The following is a 24,688-nucleotide window of genomic DNA, read 5'->3' as shown; positions in this document are numbered from 1 at the left end:
AGTTTTGACCCTGTGCTATAGAATAGCTACAGTATGCCCGTTCTTCCGATAGCTATACAAATGGTCGCTACACCAAGAGCTACACAAAACACTTAACCCCGTATGCCACTGATCAACAGGCCCAGAGATATGATGCCCTGAAGCATGACATTTTCGCATATTTTAAAACATGTTGGGACCAAATTGTTCTCATTAGTTCATCGTTCTTTTCTTTTCGAACTAAATGAGGTGAAAGTGAGATTATTCTATTTCCTATTCATTTGATACTGCGCAATTTCTTTGTACGAATGAAAATGAAATGTCGTGTGCCGAGGGCCTCCCGTCGGGTAGAGCTGTCGCCTGGTGCATGTCTTTTTTGGTGACGTCACTTCGACGGCCTTTGCGTCGATAGGGATGAAATGTTGATGATGATGATGTCACAAAAACTCAGACCCAGCCGGGAATCGAACGAGGGCCCTTGCATGGCATTCCGTCGCGCTGACCCCCTCGTTTTTTTCCTTATCTCATATTGTTCAGTATTGTTTGTTGCATTTGCTAGTGGCGGACGTCCCATGACACCTGTTCATCTTTGATTTCTTCACTCAGTTTTTTTTTTAATTTTTATTATTATTACAGAGGGCTACTAACCGACCAAACACGCTGATCTACTGTGCCAGCTGCCACCCAACTATCGGGATTAATAATTGCTGCGTAGAACTTTGACAGCTGTTTATTCTTAGCTTTTATCAGTTAGTATTCTTTGAAGTTGAGCCTCGCCTTAAGTGGCGGAATATTTGTTACCAGACTCACCCAATGTGTATTCTAGGGTCGCAGCCGTGATTTCTGTGCTGATAAATTAATATTTCCAAGGAAGTTTTATTTTGGATCCCTAACAGAGGCGGCTCTTGGGAGTCCAACTACAATGCGTGAAAAAAATTCAAGCGCATCGAAGGGAAGGAGGAAATGAAATGAAGCCTCACGGGCTGAGAGGTTAAGTGAGGTTATTTCTGCGATGGCGAACTCGAATTAAATTTGCAAACAACTTGGCATTATTAGGCTTTTTATAAGTGTGACGTCGCACACCCTCTGAGCCGGATCCATGCACTTATTCGCTTGGGAATTGTGTCATAAAGCCATTGTATCCTTTCCAGAGGAAAGATGGCCGACAACTGTTGTGGTTGGCCGGCCGGTTTGGCCGAGCGGTCCTAGGCGCTTCAGTCTTGGAACCGCGCCACCGCTACGATCGCAGGTTCGAATCCTGCCTCGGGCATGGATGTGTGTGATGTTCTTAGGTTAGTTAGGTTTAAGTAGTTCTTAGTTCTAGGGGACAGATGACCACAGCAGTTAAGTCCCATAGTGCTCAGAGCCATTTTTTGTTGTGGTTGGCCCCTGACATCGTGGAAAATAACACATGGACGGGTTGTTCTGTCAGTGTGTTTTATTTCACAGCCAAGAACCTTGCCTAAAGAAAATTGAATTTTATAGGAGATATGTAGATGACACATTGCTGTTAGTGAAAGGGAATACTAAAGACATCACAGACATTCTATACAGTGGAACATGAGCAAAATAAAAGCATCAGCTTTCTGGACCTAAATATTACAAGACACAACAACACATGCACATTCAAAATTCATAGGAAAAACACAGTGACTGACAACACAATCCCTGCAACCTCATGTCACCCAGATACCAATAAACAGGCAGCATACAGGTCAATGCTACATAGGGCGACTAAAATATCATCGAACCAAGAAAACATACAACAAGAAATACAGTGAAAAAGATTGCAGTTTCCAATGGGTACAATGCTTCCATGGTTGACACAATCGTAGAAAAAGTGAAGAAAGAGCCAGGTACAAACTGCATCACAGAAGAAAAAGAGAAAGACAAATGTATATCTAGTATTCCATGCATTGGCAATGTATCACAGAAGATTGCAAATATTTTCAAAAAACACAAAGTAAAAATAGGGTTTTCTACATTTAATAAACTACAACAAAAACTAATACACAATATAAAGTGTAAGTATGATCCATACTCAGACTCTGGAATATACAAGGTCACATGCCAGGAATGCTCCATGTTCTACCTAGGACAAACAGGCCAAAATTTTAACACCACGTACACAGAGCACATAAAAGCCTACACACACAACAGACACACTACACCAGCCATAGCAGCACATGTACATAATACAGGACACACATCTGGAAAAAGAGAGCAAAATGTCAAAGTACTCCACCGACTAAATAAAGGACACAAAATGGATTTGCTAGAGGAACTGGAGATATATTCACATTACAGAAAATATGAAGATAAAATATTAAACGAAAAACTTGAAAGTGAATCAGTGAATTTCTTCAGATGTTTCGATAGTACACTTCAATAAAAATAGTATCACCTAGAAATAAGCACAATTGTAAAATAGACATAAGTAAATTATGATCCAAATTTCTAAGGTAAATAACCTCTGTACAAAAGCATATCATACTCTGAGGAAGACCTACAGTGTCATCTCTGTTGACTACTTGTAAGAACATCTGTGTCACTGTTTTGTTTATGTAAAATGTTTTCGATGTTTAAAAGTATACAACAAGTTGGGTGTGATGTTTAGTGTGTGTGACACTCTGCACAAATGGACCATAAGGAAACTGTAAGTATAAATTCTTCTAAATTTCGCCACTAACTTCACAAAAAGATCGACGACCAACTAAAAATCGCGTGTTTCTTATATACTGCAGTAAAGTCAACAAAAGCGGAATCTCACTCATCGACAACATCACATACGAATGACATAACAAACACAAAAAACGCACTTGAAAATGGGAAACATCTCCCGAAACGCGTCGTGCGAAAAATAAAGAGAGAAAATCGTGACTAGTAACAGATGAGTTATTTATAAACAAACCTAAAGATAACCTTGATGGTCACATATTTGTTTGACACACAAGATAACTTACAAAAATAATGCAAAACCTATATTGGCAGACTTTATGATAGACGCAAACTATTCCATGAAAGTGCACTTCCAAACAGAAAGAACTAGCATAGGATGATTAATTGATTTGGGGGACGGTAACAACCAGCGAGGTCATCGATCCCATCGGATGAGGGAAGTATGGGGAAGGAAACCGGTCGTGCCCTTTCAAAGGAACCATCCCAGCATTTGCCTGAAGCGATTTAGTGAAATCACTGGAAACCTAAATCAGGATCGCCAGATGTGGGTTTGAACCAGCGTCCTCTCGAATGCGAGTCCAGTGCACTAAACAGTGTGCCACCTCGCTCGCTAACTAGAATTAAGTGAAGAATATAATCTCCAGTCCCTTACCAACATCTTCATAGGATGCTATCCCGTTAGCTGGTCTTAACGAACTGACCATACATACGTGGGCTTCAGATGTAGGTGTACAACACTGGACACACCTAGCAATAATTCTATTCTCATCTGACATCATCTAAAGATAGTAGATGTCGACGGCCTCTTCGCAGCAGAAGATAGTGCTTGGCCTACATTTCGATTATGAAGTGGCGCTTCTAGGTCAAGATTGTAGGAACATGAGGAGATACTTTGGAGTAAACAGCACTTCAGTATTGTTTAGGGAATGTCCTGTTTTATTACAGGTTCTAAATCTTACAACTGCACCGCTGTCACACTACTACAAGAGAGACTTCACAATCTGTCATTGTTGTGACTTCTGCCACACGAATTCACCGATTCTTAACAGTGCTGATAATAATGTAATACCTCTTAATACGATTGCCCTTGATAATGCTTAAACTAAACCCTCACACCCATAGTTGCAATTACCTTCAGCCATCACATATGTGACCGCTGACTTTGACCATCATCACTCAATTCTAACAATGAAATACTTCTCAAGCACGGTTTGCCGCAATATTATACACAACCGTTGACTTCGGTCATCGCCAACCGACTACAATGTTACACGCTCGTGATGCGATTAACATTCTGAACGAAATAACTAAGACGGCCGAAGTGGCCGTGCGGTTCTAGGCGTTGCAGTCTGGAACCGCGAGACTGCTACGGTCGCAGGTTCGAATCCTGCCTCGGGCATGGATGTGTGTGATGTCCTTAGGTTAGTTAGGTTTAAGTAGTTCTAAGTTCTAGGGGACTGATGACCTCAGAAGTTAAGTCCCATAGTGCTCAGAGCCGTTTGAACCATTTTTTTTTTTGCCTTTTGTAGGTACTTGTCCCATTAATTTCAACACCATGCTATTTAAATAGTATTCATTTACATCAACGCTTTTTATTTCTCGAAACTTTGTCGTCCGTGTTACAAAAACCGTCTCTTTTACTTTAACATCAAACGCGAAAGGTACCTAGACTTCCACGTTTTGGCACTTTCCCATCTACAAGAAGCCACTCCAGAAAAATGCATTAGTTGTTTCGACGGTAGTCATTAGGAGTTTGGTTCCCACCGAGGACTAATTGATACTCGGATTGTTGAACATTCCATCGTTTATACTGGGGCAGCCCAGCCATATTCCCTCCACCTCTCTGTCCAGTCCCCACCCAAGGAATCAATTGGCATTATTCCATGCAACAGAAAACATTAATTAGCTACAAGTCATCTTTCATTAAACTTGTCAAATAATTACGATAGCTGATAGCCTTCAGAGCTATAAACACTGTTTTTGTTACACCCGTATCAGCATTCCTACATTTAAAATGTACGTCTTGTTGAACCTTTTAGTGCAATTGCAGATATTCTACATTTGACCTGAGAGATTTTTACTTTTTTGCGTTTTCTGAATCTGCAGACTATTACCTTTTAATAGATATATAATTTATTCAATTCCGAAGACTACAACTGTTTTAAAATTTTTTTTTTTAATGTGTTCTACATGGGCGTGACCCACTGTGGCGCTGTTAAACTGCTGTCAAATGGTGTTATTATTAACGTCCGTGTTCATCAGGTACATTTTAGTGATGTGAGATAAAGTATGTGTTGTGGCTAACCTGTGACGGTTCAATATATATCGCTGGTGTGATTGTCGATTGTTTCATGTTTATTTACTCTGTCGTTATCTCGAAAATATTCGTAATTAATTCTGTTTCTTGAGTCTCTGTTTTGTTGAAGTATAATAATGAGTAAAAGTAAAGTTGCTGTTGCGACTTTCAATGATGGCAACATTGTAAGGTGCAAGGTATTTAGAAATATGGGAATGAAGATAGGTTCTAACATGGTACGAGCGGTTCTTGCTTTAGAGAAGGAACGCCTTCGGGCTGCAGACAGGGCTGTAAAGAGTCTATAAATACAAGCAAGAGTAAACAGGAGGAGGAACAAGAGGAAGCTGAAGGAGGAGTTTGCAGAGGATGAAAATAATCCATCCTATGGACCTGGAATGCACTAAAAAGTTAATCCAATCTTTGTCGCTCGATTCCCAAAACTTTTATTTTCTCATACTAATTACATGTTTTCTAAGGATCTTCCAAACATATTTGTTTCAAACTTTCAGTAAATGTTACACAGTACCTTCTGCATAATTTAACACAGCCTTTTTCCAAAAAACTGTATATTTTTTAATATACAAATAAAAAATTGCAAAAAAGTGTTGTGAATTTTCATTACAATTGAAAAAAAAATCATCTTTAATAACTGAACTAAATTTTTGTAAAATCCCTGTGTTAAGTTGTACCCCATATTCCAATCAATAATCTGTAAAAAGTTCAACTTCCTACCTCAAATACTTTGTGAGGAAAGATGTAATTTATAAGCGTTATTTTAACATTGCAAGTATAGGGCGTTCCGGAGCCCCTTAAGCATTCTTCGTTTAGTACTCAACATGTGACAGTTTTCAAACAGTTCCAATCACAGACTTTTGGACTCGTTTTTGCACAGATCAGTACATACTATGCGCATCTGTTTTCATAGTGTTCTAGCATGGAGACAGAATGTTTGCAGGTCCTCACCTGGTGTCCTTCTAACCTACACACGGCTTTCACTGGCACCGATGACAATGAAATGAGCGTTTTCGTCATTGGCCGGGAGGCCCCCTTACGGGGCAGGTCCGGCCGTCTTCTTGCAGGTCTTATTACAGTCGACGCCACATTGGGCGACCTGCACGCCGTATGGGGATGAAATAAGATCCAGCTTTCCTCAGAAAACACAACAGACCTCCAGTTGGCCTTCCAATGAGCTCTCTCTTGACACCACTGAATACTAGCAAGTGGCAATTCTATTGGTGTTTTACTGTTTACGAGTACTTACCTTCATGACCTATTGTGGTGTCACCGCCAGACACCACACTTGCTAGGTGGTAGCTTTAAATCGGCCGCGGTCCATTAGTACATGTCGGACCCCCTTGTCGCCACTGTCAGTAATTGCAGACCGAGCGCCACCACACGGCAGGTCTAGACGAGACGGACTAGGACTCGTCCCAGTTGTACGAAGACTTTGCTAGCGACTACACTGACGAAGCCTTTCTCTCATTTGCCGAGAGACAGTTAGAATAGCCTTCAGCTAAGTCCATGGCTACGACCTAGCAAGGCGCCATTAACCATTTCTAGAGAGAGTCTCACTTGTATCATCAAGAATGCTGTATACAAATGATGGATTAAAGTTAACTATTCCAGCAGCTACGTACTTTTCTTTATAGCATTCGTTACGTATCCTGTTTCAGACTTAAGCAAGCCTGCGTGAATTAAACGCGTGCCTTTCGGTTACCCGTCACTGTGGACTGGCTGTCTTGTCATTCCACTACACCTATCATACCCTTTATGACATCTGCAGCTTATTTCATACGGAGTTGAACGTGACACCAGCTGTTAATCACATTGTTCCATTATATACCTTCGTGTTACAGTCGTTCACGCACGCTGCTCTTGTCCATACACCTACCAGCTTAGTTTTTCGTCTTAATTACTGGTGGAATTACTCGTCACCTTATACCCTCCTTTCCATCAATACTTTTATTGCAGAGGTTACTTACTCTTTACTGAATAACCCTTTACCTTAAATACTTCTTCTATTGGTAGAAATACTCGTCGCTCACTGAATTAACATCTGCTTAAAATATCTGTTATAATGTAGCGTACTGCTTTTCACTTACATTCTTAAATCTCATCTGCCTCTTAATAATTCAAGCAGTTTGCTCTCGCTAGTTACTTTTTCGAATGACTGACTTACCTGATATTTTCATTCTGAGATCTTGGACCTCATTTTGCTTAACTTATCATCACGCTCATCAGTTCTTTTTGATAATGTGGTTCGTTCATTTATCTCTGGACTATGTCGGTATACTCATCGTAATGTTCACCATAACGTGTTGGTATTTGATTCACAATGTTTCTAGAAACTTATCTATAGTTTGCTATCCATGTTATCCAGTCTGTGAATTATTGCCTGCTCCTCTTCTACTTCTACTTCTGCAATTCCACTGCACGTGTTACTTCTTCTTGTACGGATCTTTTCATGTTATTGCTTGTTCCATTTCACAGTTGTGCGTTTTGTTCGGTATTCACCCTGTTTTCTAGAGTGTTGTTTTACTTTTTGCTTTTTATGGACACTGACAGAGAAAATTTTAGATTAACGCTTCGAAATACTTATATTATAGAGGATCACCTGGTGATGTATAAAATGAAATGCAAGAAATATTTATCAGGAACTCGGGACGTTGTAGTAATCAACAACAAAGTTTGTAAACTACAGACACGATTAGGTTTTATTGTCAACCAATACAATATCTTTTTATATCTAGATTTTGTTTTCATCACCTTCAATCTCGTTCCTATAGGTTACATCTGAGTTAGTGTTAATAAGGTCAGCTTTAATGAGATATACACTGACGGAAAAAAATCGCAACAACTAGGAGTTGTGCGACATAAACTAAAAGCAGTAGACGTGTTCCTACATTCCGCGCCAGTCACATAACAGTGGTTCTCGTAAGGCCACTATCACGATGCAAATCAGGTTTGCTTTAAATACACGCTGTAACGGTCGTGAGCATTGGACGTGCTGAAATGAAGTTTAACGCGATAATGACGCCATTCTCAACACCTCAATGAGTTTGAACGGGGTCGTGTAATAGGCCTACGATAAAGTGGACTTGGCGGGAATGGAGCCGCATTTCATGACTGCTGTCAACGGTAGTCACGATGATGCACGGCTGCAAGAACACTCCGAACGGCCGAAATGCACTACAAAGAGGGAAGAGCATCGTGTACGGCGAATGGATAGGGCACACCGTACTGCAACTACAGCAGCAATTTGAGCAGCAGTTGGCACCACATAGACACAACGAACCGGTACAAATCGGTTGGTTCAAGGAAAACTCCTATCCAGACGCCCTGTGGCGTGCGTCCCACTGACCACAAACCATCGCCATTTGCGAGTTTTCAGTGGTGTCAAAGGAGAGCTCATCGGAAGGCAGGCTGGAGGTGTTTTGTGTTTTCTGAGGAAAGTTGGATCTGCTCCGGTGACAGTGATAGTCGAGTTTTGGTTAGAAGGAAGCCAGTTGAGGACCTGCAATCAGACTATCTTCAAGCTATGCACAATGGACCTACATACAAAGGTATGGCCTAGGGTGCGATTTCATATGACAACAAGAGCACTCTCGTGGTTATCCCACGAACCCTGACTATAAAATTGTGCGTTAAACTGGTGATTCAATCTCCTGTGCTGTGAACAGAACTGTAAAGAGTGTTTTCCAACAAGATAACGCTCGACCGTATACCGCTGTTATCTCAGTTTACTTTATAGAAGATCGAGCACACATGGGACATCATTGGGCAACAATTCCAGCGACATCCGCAACCAGCATTAACCGACCCTGTATTGACCGACCAAGTGCAACAGGCATGGAACCCAAACTATAAACTGACATCCGGCACCTGTACGTCACAATGCATTCACGTTTGCCTCCTAGCATTCAACATTCTGATAGTTTCAACTGTTATTAATGTACTAATATTTAACTTTTGCAGCGGCTTATCTCACATTACATTAAACTGTGCTCTTGCAATGTTAATCGCTTAAACAGGTTACTACACAAATGTTTTCCGAAATTTCATTACTCTGCATTAATTATTTTTTGTTGTTGCAATTTTTTCCGTCGGTGTATATTGTATCCCTCGTTTATCACCTCACCATAACTTTAACTTCCTTTCTTTTCCATATTGGTATTTCTTTCATAATCAATATTTTCCAAGACATTGGTATTTAACCAATCACCATGGCATGGATCTAACCCTGAATTATCAAAACTATCTAATTCTATGGTGTCCCCATCTTATAGCACATTTTTTATTGAGACGTTACTCCTGTCATATTTAAGTTCCTGGTTACGCTTTTCTGGTCAGAATAGTGAACAAGTTCAGCCTTTTTACCAGTGTTTATAATTTTTACCTTATGCTCACATGCATTAATGACCTCGTTTTTACCGTTGTAACCAGGCTTCTCGTCTTTTAAAAACTTTCCTTCTCCATGTATCATATGAAATCTTACTTTCTTGGGCGAGTCGATGTTATTCTTCTGTTACACAAAAGAAATTTAAGTTTAATCGTCCTTGCAATCATAGGTCGTGATAGGACTGTATCCGAACACTATGTAAGTTTCCTTGAGATGAAACCTCCTGTTCGTAAATTCCATTACGATGATTAAGGCAATCTCTATATTTCCCATGATAATTTCCTCTGATTTTATTAAATCCACAAGTTCCACATCTGGGAATACTGCAATAGCAATTACACGAAACTGTGCGTCATACTGTGATCTCTCTTCCCGCTCTGACCGTGCGTGTATCTACGCTGGCGTCATGTTGAATCACGGGGATGACAGTTCTTTCATCTCTGTACATCTTTCTGCCTTTTACCTTTGCATCTGTTTCTGTGCCAATCTTCCACATTCTGATTGCTATTTGCCATTGGCTTTAATTGATCAAACTCCTGTACAAGGGCATTGGCTCTTGTTTTTGGATTCCAAATGACTTTTCCTGCACTCATTCTGGTAAGTTAACCATTGTAATTGAAATCATATCCGATTCTCCAAGTGGTAATTCAGACACAGGTTATTTTCTAAATATGTCCAAAAGAACTTTTTATAACTCTTCCGTCCACTACTGTTGATATTAGCACCTTCAAATAGGGCTTTCCTTATGCAATTTTGTGCGCTGCCTGACAAATATTAGTTCATGAATACCCTTATAAATTGGTAGTATGTGGTACCTACCAATCTTCTCGTATTCCCCAAAATAATACCTCCCGTTCTAAAAGCCTACTAACTTCGCAACCATTATTCTTATCATTCCACTGTTCCAGAAATATTCCCTCCAGCAGTTGTTTTAATACACAGGACATTTGGTTCCTCTGACAGAGAAACCTACACACTCGTATGTTCTGATCCTCAGGCATAACATAACCGTTTGTCTTATCTCTCTGTTGTTCGTGCTCATACCAAGCTTCAAGCTTTAGCTGTCTTTCAAACTCAACCTGAGTAGTATATTAACCCACTAATAATTCTGTCTCGGGATTACTGTCAATTTTTTCGCGAAGTTTTTTGCGGTTGTGAATGAAGTACATTTGTAGTCCCAGAATACGTGGTCTAGATTACTTCCCCTCTGTTAAACAATTCAACATGAACCTTTTTTATCTTGCTCTCATACTGCTTATGATCTACTTCACAAACCTCATTAGTTTCTTTTTGATTCTTCACTATATATACGACATTATACGTAAACAAGATATTTGGGCACATCTTTGTTAAACAATAGTTTATTGTAAAATACTTCTCCTAATAAAGCATCTTATTATTTTTGGCTACCTCATACTTTTGTAGTAACGATGAGATTTCTAAGCGAACCTCCTTTTTCAACTCATCAAGTTTTTTGTTGGTTTCAATCAATATCTTGATTTGTCCTTTCATTTGCTTTTACAGGGTGTTTAAAAAATGACTGGTATATTTGAAACGGCAATAAAAACTAAACGAGCAGCGATAGAAATACACCGTTTGTTGCAATATGCTTGGGACAACAGTACATTTTCAGGCAGACGAACTTTCGAAATTACAGTAGTTACAATTTTCAACAACAGATGGCGCTGCAAGTGATGTGAAAGATATAGAAGACAACGCAATCTGTGGGTGCGCCATTCTGTACGTCGTCTTTCTGCTGAAAGCGTGTGCTGTTCACAACGTGCAAGTGTGCTGTAGACAACATGGTTTATTCCTTAGAACAGAGGATTTTTCTGATGTTGGAATTCCACCGCCTAGAACACAGTGTTGTTGCAACAAGACGAAGTTTTCAACGGAGGTTTAATGTAACCAAAGGACCGAAAAGCGATACAATAAAGGATCTGTTTGAACAATTTCAATGGACTGGGAACGTGACGGATGAACGTGCTGGAAAGGTAGGGCAACCGCGTACGGCAACCACAGAGGGCAACGCGCAGCTAGTGCAGCAGGTGATCCAACAGCGGCCTCAGGTTTCCGTTCGCCGTGTTGCAGCTGTGGTCCAAATAACGCCAACGTCCACGTATCGTCTCATGCGCCAGAGTTTACACCTCTATCCATACAAAATTCAAATGCGGCAACCCCTCAGCGCCGCTACCATTGCTGCACGAGAGACATTCGCTAACGATATAGTGCACAGGATTGATGACGGCGATATGCATGTGGGCAGCATTTGGTTTACTGACGAAGCTTATTTTTACCTGGACGGCTTCGTCAATAAACAGAACTGGCGCATATGGGGAACCGAAAAGCCCCATGTTGCAGTCCCATCGTCCCTGCATCCTCAAAAAGTACTGGTCTGGGCCGCCATTTCTTCCAAAGGAATCATTGGCCCATTTTTCAGATCCGAAACGATTACTGCATCACGCTATCTGGACATTCTTCGTGAATTTGTGGCGATACAAACTGCCTTAGACGACACTGCGAACACCTCGTGGTTTATGCAAGATGGTGCCCGGCCACATCGCACGGCCGACGTCTTTAATTTCCTGAATGAATATTTCGATGATCGTGTGATTGCTTTGGGCTATCCGAAACATACAGGAGGCGGCGTGGATTGGCCTCCCTATTCGCCAGACATGAACCCCTGTGACTTCTTTCTGTGGGGACACGTGAAAGACCAGGTGTACCGCCAGAATCCAGAAACAATTGAACAGCTGAAGCAGTACATCTCATCTGCATGTGAAGCCATTCCGCCAGACACGTTGTCAAAGGTTTCGGGTAATTTCTTTCAGAGACTACGCCATATTATTGCTACGCATGGTGGATATGTGGAAAATATCGTACTATAGAGTTTCCCAGACTGCAGTGCCATCTGTTGTTGACAATTGTAACTACTGTAATTTCGAAAGTTTGTCTGCCTGAAAATGTACAGTTGTCCCAAGCATATAACAGCAAACGGTGTATTTCTATAGCTGCTCGTTTAGTTTTTATTGCCGTTTCAAATATACCGGTCATTTTTGAAACACCCTGTATGAGTTTTTCTTCAATGGAAGTTATATTTTCTTTCATTTAATTTGTAATTGCTTTCTGATTTTTCTTAAATTTTGCCCAATAGTAACAAAATTCCCTGAGAAACCCCATAATCTTATAATCAGTAATATTTACTGCCTTGCTTTCACTCGCCAAATCACTATCACTGTCAACAGTTGCAGTGTCTGCTGACACAGTGCAGAACTTCCATTTGGTACATTCACATCTGAACCATGGTCATCTAAATGAACTTGATCAGTAAGCACATGAGCAATTTCCTTCATGACTTCTGAACGTCTTGCATTGACGAACTTTCATCATGTAGTCCTGAAAAAAGTACGTCATTGTCCTATCTTCCGCGAGAATTGTAACATACTTCCCTATTCATTAATACCATGAATTCCTTATTTTCAATCATTGTTCTGATCGTAGTGATACCGATAGCTAAAAATCTGTTCGCTACTTATTAATCTGAAGGTGTATGCATTCTGCACTGCTCTGTGTTGTAGTAGTGTACCACCCTATACTGCTGGGCTTTTAATAATCGTAAGATTAGACTATCCTACCGTATTTAACGATATTTGTTTGTCTACAGGAGACGATTGCACGGGCTCTTTCACACTCTAGCCAGTGTGTTGAATTTCACTTTGCGCCTCCTGTGGAATTATCGTATTTGTGCCACGAAGTGAGGACTGCTACCTGCCACCACACACCCTGATAGTGCTGGTACCTGCAGGCTTTCTCAGCCGCTTAGTGCCACTTCATCCTTCAGTGTGATATACTTTCTAAGAAAGTCACGACTTCTTCTTTTCCTAATGTCAGTCCATCACATCCCACAGAAAAATCTATTTGGTCTGTCAAGCATAATGTGGCATCTCAAATAATCGTCACTAATGTATTGTGTAATTTCACAATGGAAATCGTTAATGTAATATCCAAGAACGATACTCTTTACCACTATTATTACCAAACCTGCTATACATCCCCTCCCAAACACTGATCACAGTTTTACTGTCTCAGTTCAGTACTAGTGTAAGTTCATTGTTCACATTTCTTCCAGTTCTTCACATTTACGGTCACTCAAAATCATCCCCACAAGGATTGCCATATACAACACATTCGTTGGACATAACCCTGGTAGGTGGTCCAGCCTGGAGATACACGTGAGGGCTGTAGTTCTAGATACACATCAGGTATGCCTAGCAGTAATTCTATTCTCACCTAACATTTGATGATTTCATTGTCCCCTTCACTACAGTAGATAGCACCTGGCCGTTGCCATGTCCATGAAATGACGCTACTACGTTAAGATTGTAGGAAATTAAGGAGCTGTGAGGAGCTACGTTGCAGCAAATAGCCCCTTAATGTTATTTAATGAATGCCATGTTTTAACAGGCAGTAAGTCTTGCACAATACCGTAACCACACAAAATCATTTCACCAATTATTACAAAATCTGTAACTTGTGGCTGCTGCGCCATGGAAAACCAATCATTCTTAGATATAGCGATCCAGTCAGTGTCAGCTTTCATTTTTCGTGCTTGTACAAACATTCTACAAACCGGAAGGTTCTTAATATCTAATCGCTAATCAGTCAAATATTTCATCACCGGACGATAGAAATGTAACAGATGTTTAATCGCATCCAAGAGTTATTCCGTACGTAATGACTGCCACAGACAGACAGCTCAAGTTAGTCAAAGCTTGCAGCAGTTCATGTTTTGGTATCAACTTGAGCACACGACAGCTGCGACCCATCACCACCAGAACGTTGGCGTTTTGCATGAAAGCAAGACCAACAGACAAATGTTGATGTTTTTTTGACATTTCATTCTTCGAACGATTAAAATTCGCTATAATTTCAAGGGTTATTCTGTAGTGAACATGTGAAAATGGTATTTTACAGATTGCTGGAATTCTACTGAAGCGCAGAGAATGTACTGCAGGCACGATTTGCAAAACTGAGGGTTTTCATAGGTTCAAGAATCACGTCAGCGTGAAAAAGAAACAAGAAATTTAAAAATATACAGGGCTCGTCCGGGATTTGAACCCGGGACCTCTCGCACCCTAAGCGAGAATCATACCCCTAGACCAACGAGCCCACGGGAAGCTCGCGTGAAGAGAAATTTCTGGACCAGTTCCGTGCCAGTAACAGGTTCCGCCAGTGTGACGTACACTGCGTGAAGGAACTCACGCCGCTTCCAGTCTCACTTGCTGTCACGTCTTCATATGAAGCATCTGCACAACGATTGGAATTCACGATATCCAGTTTTATGGCGCTATACGATAAGTTCGTTGATTTGAAAAAAGCGCATGGGGCCTGAATATGGAAAAATATTTTGACGAAACCGGTTGCTTTCGGAATAAAATAAAATATCTTAAAGTGTACGGCTGTTGGTAAAGTTTATTGACATTGAAAAGTACGTACCAGCCGCTGTTCGCTGGTCGTAATGGACCAACTCAGATTGAACACTCATAGAGATGTAGGGTTCCTTGCTGTTTTTGCTATAAGGAAAGCACATTCTACCGAGCGAGGTGGCGCAGTGGTTAGACACTGGACTCGCTTTCGGGAGGACGACGGTTCAATCCCGGGTCCGGCCATCCTGATTTAGGTTTTCCGTGATTTCCCTAAATCACTCCAGGCAAATGCCGGGATGGTTCCTCTGGAAGGGCACGGCCGACTTCCTTCCCCATCCTTCCCTAATCCGATGAGACCGATGACCACGCTGTCTGGTCTCTTTCCCCAAACAACCAACCAACCAAAGCACATTCTGTAAAATTCCATGTGAGTAGAAAGTAAAAGTGAATCTGCGAGTCATTGGCTTCGTTATAATCCTCAGGGGACGTTGTTCCTTTCCCAGTGCCTTCGATGTCAGTGAACTATCATTTCATTTCTACCCTCCTTTTCTGCTTCTTTACCACCAGCTCCCAAACTTTTCTCCATCATTATTCGTGTGTGTGTGTGTGTGTGTGTGTGTGTGTGTGTGTGTGTGTGTGTTTTGCTTCTCTTTTTCGCCGATTTCCCAGAACTAAAGGGCAAGGCTATCTCAGATTGATGTAATACATGGTTCCAGCCTATTATTAGTGTTCAATTCGTACATCGAAACAACAATAAAAGAATTGATAGAGAATTCGGAAAAGGATTAAAATTGTAAGGAGAACACATTTCAATGATTAGGTTCACAGACGACATACTCTTACAGTACGTATCAATAGAACACCTAAAAAAGTGCTTGAACAAACTGAGAAACATATACAGTGCGGGCAAGATAAAACTGGCGTGGAAAATACACTCCTGGAAATGGAAAAAAGAACACATTGACACCGGTGTGTCAGACCCTCCATACTTGCTCCGGACACTGCGAGAGGGCTGTACAGGCAATGATCACACGCACGGCACAGCGGACACACCAGGAACCGCGGTGTTGGCCGTCGAATGGCGCTAGCTGCGCAGCATTTGTGCACCGCCGCCGGCAGTGTCAGCCAGTTTGCCGTGGCATACGGAGCTCCATCGCAGTCTTTAACACTGGTAGCATGCCGCGACAGCGTGGACGTGAACCGTATGTGCAGTTGACGGACTTTGAGCGAGGGCGTATAGTGGGCATGCGGGAGGCCGGGTGGACGTACCGCCGAATTGCTCAACACGTGGGGCGTGAGGTCTCCACAGTACATCGATGTTGTCGCCAGTGGTCGGCGGAAGGTGCACGTGCCCGTCGACCTGGGACCGGACCGCAGCGACGCACGGATGCACGCCAAGACCGTAGGATCCTACGCAGTGCCGTACGGGACCGCACCGCCACTTCCCAGCAAATTAGGGACACTGTTGCTCCTGGGGTATCGGCGAGGACCATTCGCAACCGTCTCAGTCGCGACAGGCGTGAATGGAGGGACGAATGGAGACGTGTCGTCTTCAGCGATGAGAGTCGCTTCTGCCTTGGTGCCAATGATGGTCGTATGCGTGTTTGTCGCCGTGCAGGTGAGCGCCACAATCAGGACTGCATACGACCGAGGCACACAGGGCCAACACCCGGCATCATGGTGTGGGGAGCGATCTCCTACACTGGCCGTACACCACTGGTGATCGTCGAGGGGACACTGAATAGTGCACGGTACATCCAAACCGTCATCGAACCCATCGTTCTACCATTCCTAGACCGGCAAGGGAACTTGCTGTTCCAACAGGACAACGCACGTCCGCATGTATCCCGTGCCACCCAACGTGCTCTAGAAGGTGTAAGTCAACTACCCTGGCCAGCAAGATCTCCGGATCTGTCCCCCATTGAGCATATTTGGGACTGGATGAAGCGTCGTCTCACGCGGTCTGCACGTCCAGCACGAACGCTGGTCCAACTGAGGCGCCAGGTGGAAATGGCATGGCAAGCCGTTCCACAGGACTACATCCAGCATCTCCACGATCGTCTCCATGGGAGAATAGCAGCCTGCATTGCTGCGAAAGGTGGATATACACTGTACTAGTGCCGACATTGTGCATGCTCTGTTGCCTGTGTCTATGTGCCTGTGGTTCTGTCAGTGTGATCATGTGATGTATCTGACCCCAGGAATGTGTCAATAAAGTTTCCCCTTCCTGGGACAATGAATTCACGGTGTTCTTATTTCAATTTCCAGGAATGTATTTAATGCACCTGAGGGCAGGCAACCCAACTTACATCACTTGTCCCCAGTGTGGATGCTACGAGTTGCGCTGCCTGCCTTAAGGCGCATTAAATATTTTGTACGCCAGTTTCAGTTTCCCGCCCTGTATATTGATTTTGGACAAATAGGGCAAGGATAAAAATAGTCAAGAGTAGTTGGAAGGTGAGTAGTAACTTCCTTAACATCATCATATGAAACGACATCGTAGTGGAAAAAGCGAAAGAAATCTATCTGGAGAAAGCAACTGTACAGAGGTGGTCGAAAAAGACTGGCACAGGGGAAGAAAGCCTTTCAGTCCGATACAGATATGGAATTGACAAATAAATGACTGAAGGTGTACGTTTGTAGCAAAGCGGTACATGGGAATGAAGTTAAGTCCACTCGAAACAACTGAAGTGCGATGTTATCGAAGGAGTGTCGGAATTCAAGTAGACTGGTGAAGTGCGAAATGAAGACGAGCCAGAAGGGGTAGGTGAGGAAATGCGAGATTTCCTCAGGGCCCAGAAAATATTCCCATTCATATTCAAAATTCTGTAGCATGAATGAACTATAACGCGATATGAATACTGTAATTGTTATTATTAGAAAGTAAGCATCCCTCCAAAGTGCAACGAGACGTTTGAAGGAGTCTTTACCATGTGTTAAATAAATGCAAAAGTATGGTCAAGACATTCAGCCACACTAACGCAATCTATCAGTGAAGCTGTGCTTTCTCTCGTAAACGCCTGCGATGTAGACGTAAATTGCACCCTGTATTTTCTAACACCTAACAGAAAGAAGTATGAATCGCAAAAGAACCGATTATCGATGTATTCGTGGTCGCAACGTGTGTTACGAATTTCTCTGCAGTTCAAATCTACTTTATCTTGAATGAAAATTGAATACAGAGAAGAAAAACAGATCATCTGCTGGAAGCAGGTTGTAACATTATTAATTCTGTTCAAGGCAGCATATTCCCAATAAGCATTGCTTGTATCGGCTGCTGACATGAATAAAGCGTAAACAAGCACAAGTAGAACGAACATAAAAGACATACAACTGAGAAATTATCTCAGGACAAAAGTAATTAAGGAGAAACTTGACAATAATTCCAGTTATCATTTAATGATCAAGCATGACGGTTCACAAACAGTGGATACATATGTTTTCCAATGAACCATGTGGAAATACAATACCACATACCCTCAAAAAGCAGAAAAACATCATCCCATATGCTTTTAAGTCCCTGTGATACAATTTACTGAGCCAGAAAGTATATGGGACAGTCAAATCAAAAGGACACATATGAAAAAAGTAACTGAACTGTTTATTACTGCAGACGTAATCGCCACGACTCTTAATACCTACATCTCGCTGGAACATTGTAAAATGTTTGCAGTTGCCTACGCATCTGTGACTGTACCCAGGAGTGCACCTCTTCGTTCGAAGCAAGTCGACGGACACGAATGTCTTTCTCTAGGTCACCAAAAATAGGAAAAGATCTTTATGAAACTTCGGGACTGTATGGAGGACGTTTAAGGGCTCCCCAACGGAACGTTTGCTCCGTAGTCGAAAGAAGCTTAGCAACGTGTGGGACCTCTTCGAACTGAAACTAACCGGCTAGCCATCTGGTTGGTCAATAGAATCCCACACTGAAAGCACTACTTGACGATGTGCTTTTACCACACAACGAATGACGTGACTTCCCTAGCAGACAGGGTCACTGAAGAGATACTCTCTGAGTCTCATGAGTGATTCTCATCTCGTTTGTGTATTCATAATATTAAATTGTGTGAATAAAATCGTCTCGATCGCTAATCAGATTTCCTCATTCATTACATCTCAGATATCTGCCATGATATTAAAGGAACATGAAGAGCGACAAGTGTTTATTGTACAATGTCAGACTTCAAAAAATTGAAAGTTATGAAATATTTTTGAAAAGTTTATTCGCCAAAAATGTTTAACTTCCCGTGTCTCTATTAGGATCTCTGACTAATCAGTGCGTCAGAAAACAACTGGTTCGAAAATTGTATGCGTAAATTCCATCCGAGACGTGGGGCAGTGACAATACCGATACTCCCAGCTGCTCCCTTCTTCTCTTCCAACATCCACCATTTCTTCACTGGTACTACCCAACGCCACCTCCTACCCTCCTCTATTCCCAACATTTTGCACCTTCAACAGAAGACGACCCTTCCCTGAGCAGATCCTACCAGTTTTACTGACAGTGAAGTACAGGGTGATTCAAAAAGAATACCATAACTTTAGGAATTTAAAACTCTGCAACGACAAAAGGCAGAGCTAAGCACTATCTGTCGGCGAATTAAGGGAGCTATAAAGTTTCATTTAGTTGTACATTTGTTCGCTTGAGGCGCTGTTGACTAGGCGTCAGCGTCAGTTGATACTAAGATGGCGACCGCTCAACAGAAAGCTTTCTGTATTATTGAGTACGGCAGGAGTGAATCGATGACAGTTGTTCAGCGTGCATTTCGAACGAAGTATGGTGTTAAACCTCCTGATAGGTGGTGTATTAAACGTTGGTATAAACAGTTTACAGAGAATGGGTGTTTGTGCAAAGGGAAAAGTTCTGGACGGCCGAGAACGAGTGATGAAAATGTAGCACGCATCCAGCAAGCATTTGTTCGCAGCCCAGGAAAATCGACTCGCAGAGCTAGCAGAGAGCTGCAAATTCCACAATCGACTGTATGGAGAGTCCTACGAAAAAGGTTAGTTATGAAACCTTATCGTCTGAAATTGGTTCAAGCACTGTCTGCAGCTGATAAGATTAAAAGAATCGATTTCTGTGATTTTATCCTTGCTCAAATGGAAACAGATGAATCTTTCGTTTCAAAGATTGTGTTTAGTGATGAAGCAACTTTCCACACTAACGGGAAAGTCAACCGTCACAATGTCTGTATATGGGGCACTGAGAATCCGCGGGAAACAACTCAGTATGAACGTGACTCACCTAAGGTGAACGTTTTCTGTGCCATTTCAGCCAATAAAGTTTTTGGTCCCTTTTTCTTCGAAGGTGCTACTGTAACTGGACTACAGTATCTGAAGATGTTAGAGAATTGGCTGTTCCCTCAGCTCGAACAAGAAGCACAACAATTCATATTTCAGCAGGATGGAGCGCCACCACATTGGCACTTATCTGTCCGTAACTACCTGAACGTGAGCTACCCGAGGCGATAGATCGGCCGCCAGGCAGCCCGTGACAGAGCACTTCATCACTGACCTGATCTTACCCCCTGCGATTTTTTCTTATGGGGGTATGTTAAGGATATGGTGTTTCGGCCACCTCTCCCAGCCACCATTGATGATTTGAAACAAGAAATAACAGCAGCTATCCAAACTGTTACGCCTGATATGCTACAGAGAGTGTGGAACGAGTTGGAGTATCGGGTTGATATTGCTCGAGTGTCTGGAGGGGGCCATATTGAACATCTCTGAACTTGTTTTTGAGTGAAAAAAACCTTTTTAAATACTCTTTGTAATGATGTATAACAGAAGGTTATATTATGTTTCTTTCATTAAATACACATTTTTAAAGTTGTGGTATTCTTTTTGAATCACCCTGTAGTTTACTATTTTACGTCGAGTTTAAAATGTGTTCCTACTACTTTTCGTTTTACCTTTTCACTATTTCTGTTTTAAATTAAAAACGAAGGAAATCAAGTTCCTTGTATGTAAAACCTTCCATTAATTTCGTCTTTAAACATATTTAATTCACTTTTCTGTTAGTGCTTTTTCCTCTCAGTTAGTTCTACTTGTCGCTTGGGTACAGAGCAGGCTGTACGTACGGTTGACAGTCCACTCCTTGCCAATACGGGGCGAGGGGGATGACGAAACAACAAACGAAAGAAAGTCATTTTTAACAGACGGCGTTCAGGGTGGTGACTTGAAACTGAAGAACCAAGTAAGCGACGAAGGATGTTCAGTAATTTACGCAACTCCTTTTTTTTCTCTCTCTCTCGGAGAGTTTCGGGACATCGTGGATTTTACCAGTTTCAGCCCGTATACTTTCATGAAGTTCCGGTAAAAGGAGTATGTAATGGATGAGTGTTCGAAGTAAGGAAGTGTCACTGAATTTCCTTTGGCGGAAAACCAGTGCACCGCAGATATCCATAGGCGCGTCCAGAATGTCTATGGAGACCTGCCAGTCAACAAAAGCGAGGCCTCTGCGCTGGTGTAAGCTGTCGCCAGCACACAGGTCGGCAAGATGTAGTGCAGAGATCGATAGTTGGATCAAGCGTGCCTGTCCCAAGAGAGGCCAGAGACACACCGACAAGCAGTACACCGCCAACGCCCTCTCGACAGCGTATATTCAGGCCGCGACGCTGACTGGAAGGCCTAACTGACCCACTCTCCATTCTGGCGTCTGTCAGTATATTTGCAGAGCGCGTCACGTGCTACGACGGCGCGTAGCAACAAGACTAGTAACTACAGTGAGACTTGTACTGCACCATCAGTGACAATAAAGTCTGTAATAGCAAGGTTACCGATTTCGCAAGAGGGCTATTACTGATGAACTTGTACCACAACATATGGATCCTATGTCAGTCAAGTAAAGCCGGCCGGTGTGGTCGACCGGTTCTAGGCGCTTCAGTCTGGAACTGCGTGAACGCTACGGTCGCAGGTTCGAATCCTGCCTCGGACATGGCTGTGTGCGACGTCCTTAGGTTAGTTAGGTTTAAGTAGTTCTAAGTTCTAGGGGAGTGATGACCTCATATGTTAAGTCCCATAGTGCTCAGAGCCATTGGAACCATTTAAGGGGCTCCGGAACGCCCTACACTTGCAATGTTAAAATAACACTTATTAATTACATCTTTCCTCACAAAGTATTTGAGGTAGGAAGTTGAACTTTTTAAAGATTATTTATTGGAATATGGGCTACAACTTAACACAGGTATTTTACAAAATTTTAGTTCAGTTATTAAAGATGATTTTTTTCAATTGTAATGAAAAATCACAACATTTTTTTGCAATTTTTTATTTATATATTCAAAAATATACAGTTTTTTGGAAAAAGGCTGTGTTAAATTATGCAGAAGGTACTGTGTAACATTTACTGAAAGTTTGAAACAAATATGTTTGGAAGATCCTTAGAAAACATGTAATTAGTATGAGAAAATAAAAGTTTTGGGAATCGAGCGACAAAGATTGGATTAACTTTTTAGTGCATTCCAGGTCTATAGGATGGATTATCTTCATCGTCTGCGAACTCATCCTCCAGCTTCCTCTTGTTCCTCCTCCTGTTTACTCTTGCTTGTATTTCTAGACTCTTTACAGCCCTGTCTGCAGCCCGAAGGCGTTCCTTGTCTAAAGCAAGCATCGCTCGTACCATGTTAGAACCTATCTTCATTCCCATATTTCTAAATACCTTGCACCTTACAATGTTGCCATCATTGAAAGTCGCAACAGCATCATACACACCAAAGTGAAGTGTTTCTATTCCAACAAATACAGTCTTGAGGATTCTCGACCATATAACACTATTTACACTTTCATTGGGGTTTTGAGTTTTTCCGTGAATACACTATTTCAACAGTTCAGGTGCTGCTAAGTCTCTGAAAATAGGTTAGCCACAACACATACTTTATCTCACATCACTAAAATGTACCTGATGAACACGGACGTTAATAATAACACCATTTGACAGCAGTTTAACAGCGCCACAGTGGGTCACGCCCATGTAGAACACACTTCAAAAAAGATTTGAAAATAGTTGTAGTCTTCGGAATTGAATAAATTATATATCTATTAAAAGGTAATAGTCTGCAGATTCAGAAAACGCAAAAAAGTAAAAATTGAACTTTTCATGATTTTGAGCCTTTCCGGAGCCCCTTAAGTAAATGTACATGTAAATAAAGAAATATATTAATCCACGTGTGCATTTGTGTTGTAGAAAGAGGATAATAGGCACCCATAACAACATCCTCTCCCTTGCCTGCTTGTAGTACAAAACTGTACAGCCTCTTTCATTACCGCAACAAACTTGCGTAAATCTACCTGATGTCCCGCATATCGACGGGACACACTCATCTGTGACTCCTGCAGTGTTGCAACGTACGGGCACTCTCATCCAAGACAGGCGATGGATCACAACCAAACTCCTAGCAGCATAACTGGACGCCTCTGTTGGCTGTACCGCCATACTCGTCCACTAGTTGGGGTACTCAAAAGTGTGTGCCCTCTGTGTTTCTCGCCCCCCCCCCCTCCCCCCTTCCCAAGCAGAAGAGCATAAAAAGCAACGAAGGACCACCCATGTGGAATCGCTAGCGCATTACAAAGCTGACCTTAACCATTTTTGCCCAAGATACTCACAGGCGATGAAACATGGGTTCACCAATTCGAACGGGATGCAAAACGGCAATCTATGAGGTGGCGTGAAACCGCCTCACCTTCGAAGAAGCAGTTCAAACTATAATCCTCATCCCGTGAGGTTTTCTGGCAGACTGAAGGGTTTTTTCTTCATGATATCATCCCTCATGTTTCAGAGATCAACTTTTAAATGTTTTGTGGCACCCCCAGGAAACTGAAGAAAAAACTTTAGCATTTTCGTTGCGACAAAAATGAAAAAAGGAACTTTTCTTTCCCCATGCCATCGCAAGGCCTGCACCTGTAAGGAGCTCTCCAAACTACACTCCCGGAAATGGAAAAAAGAACACATTGACACCGGTGTGTCAGACCCACCATACTTGCTCCGGACACTGCGAGAGGGCTGTACAAGCAATGATCACACGCACGGCACAGCGGACACACCAGGAACCGCGGTGTTGGACGTCGAATGGCGCTAGCTGCGCAGCATTTGTGCACCGCCGCCGTCAGTGTCAGCCAGTTTGCCGTGGCATACGGAGCTCCATCGCAGTCTTTAACACTGGTAGCATGCCGCGACAGCGTGGACGTGAACCGTATGTGCAGTTGACGGACTTTGAGCGAGGGCGTATAGTGGGCATGCGGGAGGCCGGGTGGACGTACCGCCGAATTGCTCAACACGTGAGGCGTGAGGTCTCCACAGTACATCGATGTTGTCGCCAGTGGTCGGCGGAAGGTGCACGTGCCCGTCGACCTGGGACCGGACCGCAGCGACGCAAGGATGCACGTCAAGACCGTAGGATCCTACGCAGTGCCGTAGGGGACCGCACCGCCACTTCCCAGCAAATTAGGGACACTGTTGCTCCTGTGGTATCGGCGAGGACCATTCGCAACCGTCTCCATGAAGCTGGGCTACAGTCCCGCACACCGTTAGGCCGTCTTCCGCTCACGCCCCAACATCGTGCAGCCCGCCTCCAGTGGTGTCGCGACAGGCGTGAATGGAGGGACGAATGGAGACGTGTCGTCTTCAGCGATGAGAGTCGCTTCTGCCTTGTGCCAATGATGGTCGTAAGCGTGTTTGGCGCCGTGCAGGTGAGCGCCACAATCAGGACTGCATACGACCGAGGCACACAGGGCCAACACCCGGCATCATGGTGTGGGGAGCGATCTCCTACACTGGCCTTACACCACTGGTGATCGTCGAGGGGACACTGAATAGTGCACGGTACATCCAAACCGTCATCGAACCCATCGTTCTACCATTCCTAGACCGGCAAGGGAACTTGCTGTTCCAACAGGACAATGCACGTCCGC

The 24,688-nt window shown here is 42.7% G+C and overlaps 1 non-coding gene across 1 annotated transcript; it reads right to left on the bottom strand.

Moving 5' to 3' along the window:
• Positions 1 to 14,450: 14,450 nt before the first annotated feature.
• Positions 14,451 to 14,522, bottom strand: Trnap-agg (transfer RNA proline (anticodon AGG)). The gene has a single exon. It is a non-coding gene; the product is annotated as a tRNA-Pro (tRNA).
• Between the last annotated feature and the right edge of the window lie 10,166 nt (positions 14,523 to 24,688).

The sequence above is a fragment of the Schistocerca cancellata genome, chromosome 3, assembly GCF_023864275.1.
Source record: "Schistocerca cancellata isolate TAMUIC-IGC-003103 chromosome 3, iqSchCanc2.1, whole genome shotgun sequence".
Classification (NCBI taxonomy): domain Eukaryota; kingdom Metazoa; phylum Arthropoda; class Insecta; order Orthoptera; family Acrididae; genus Schistocerca; species Schistocerca cancellata.
The sequence above is the reverse complement of the archived record's forward strand: the minus strand, read 5'-3'. Positions and strand labels throughout refer to the sequence as shown.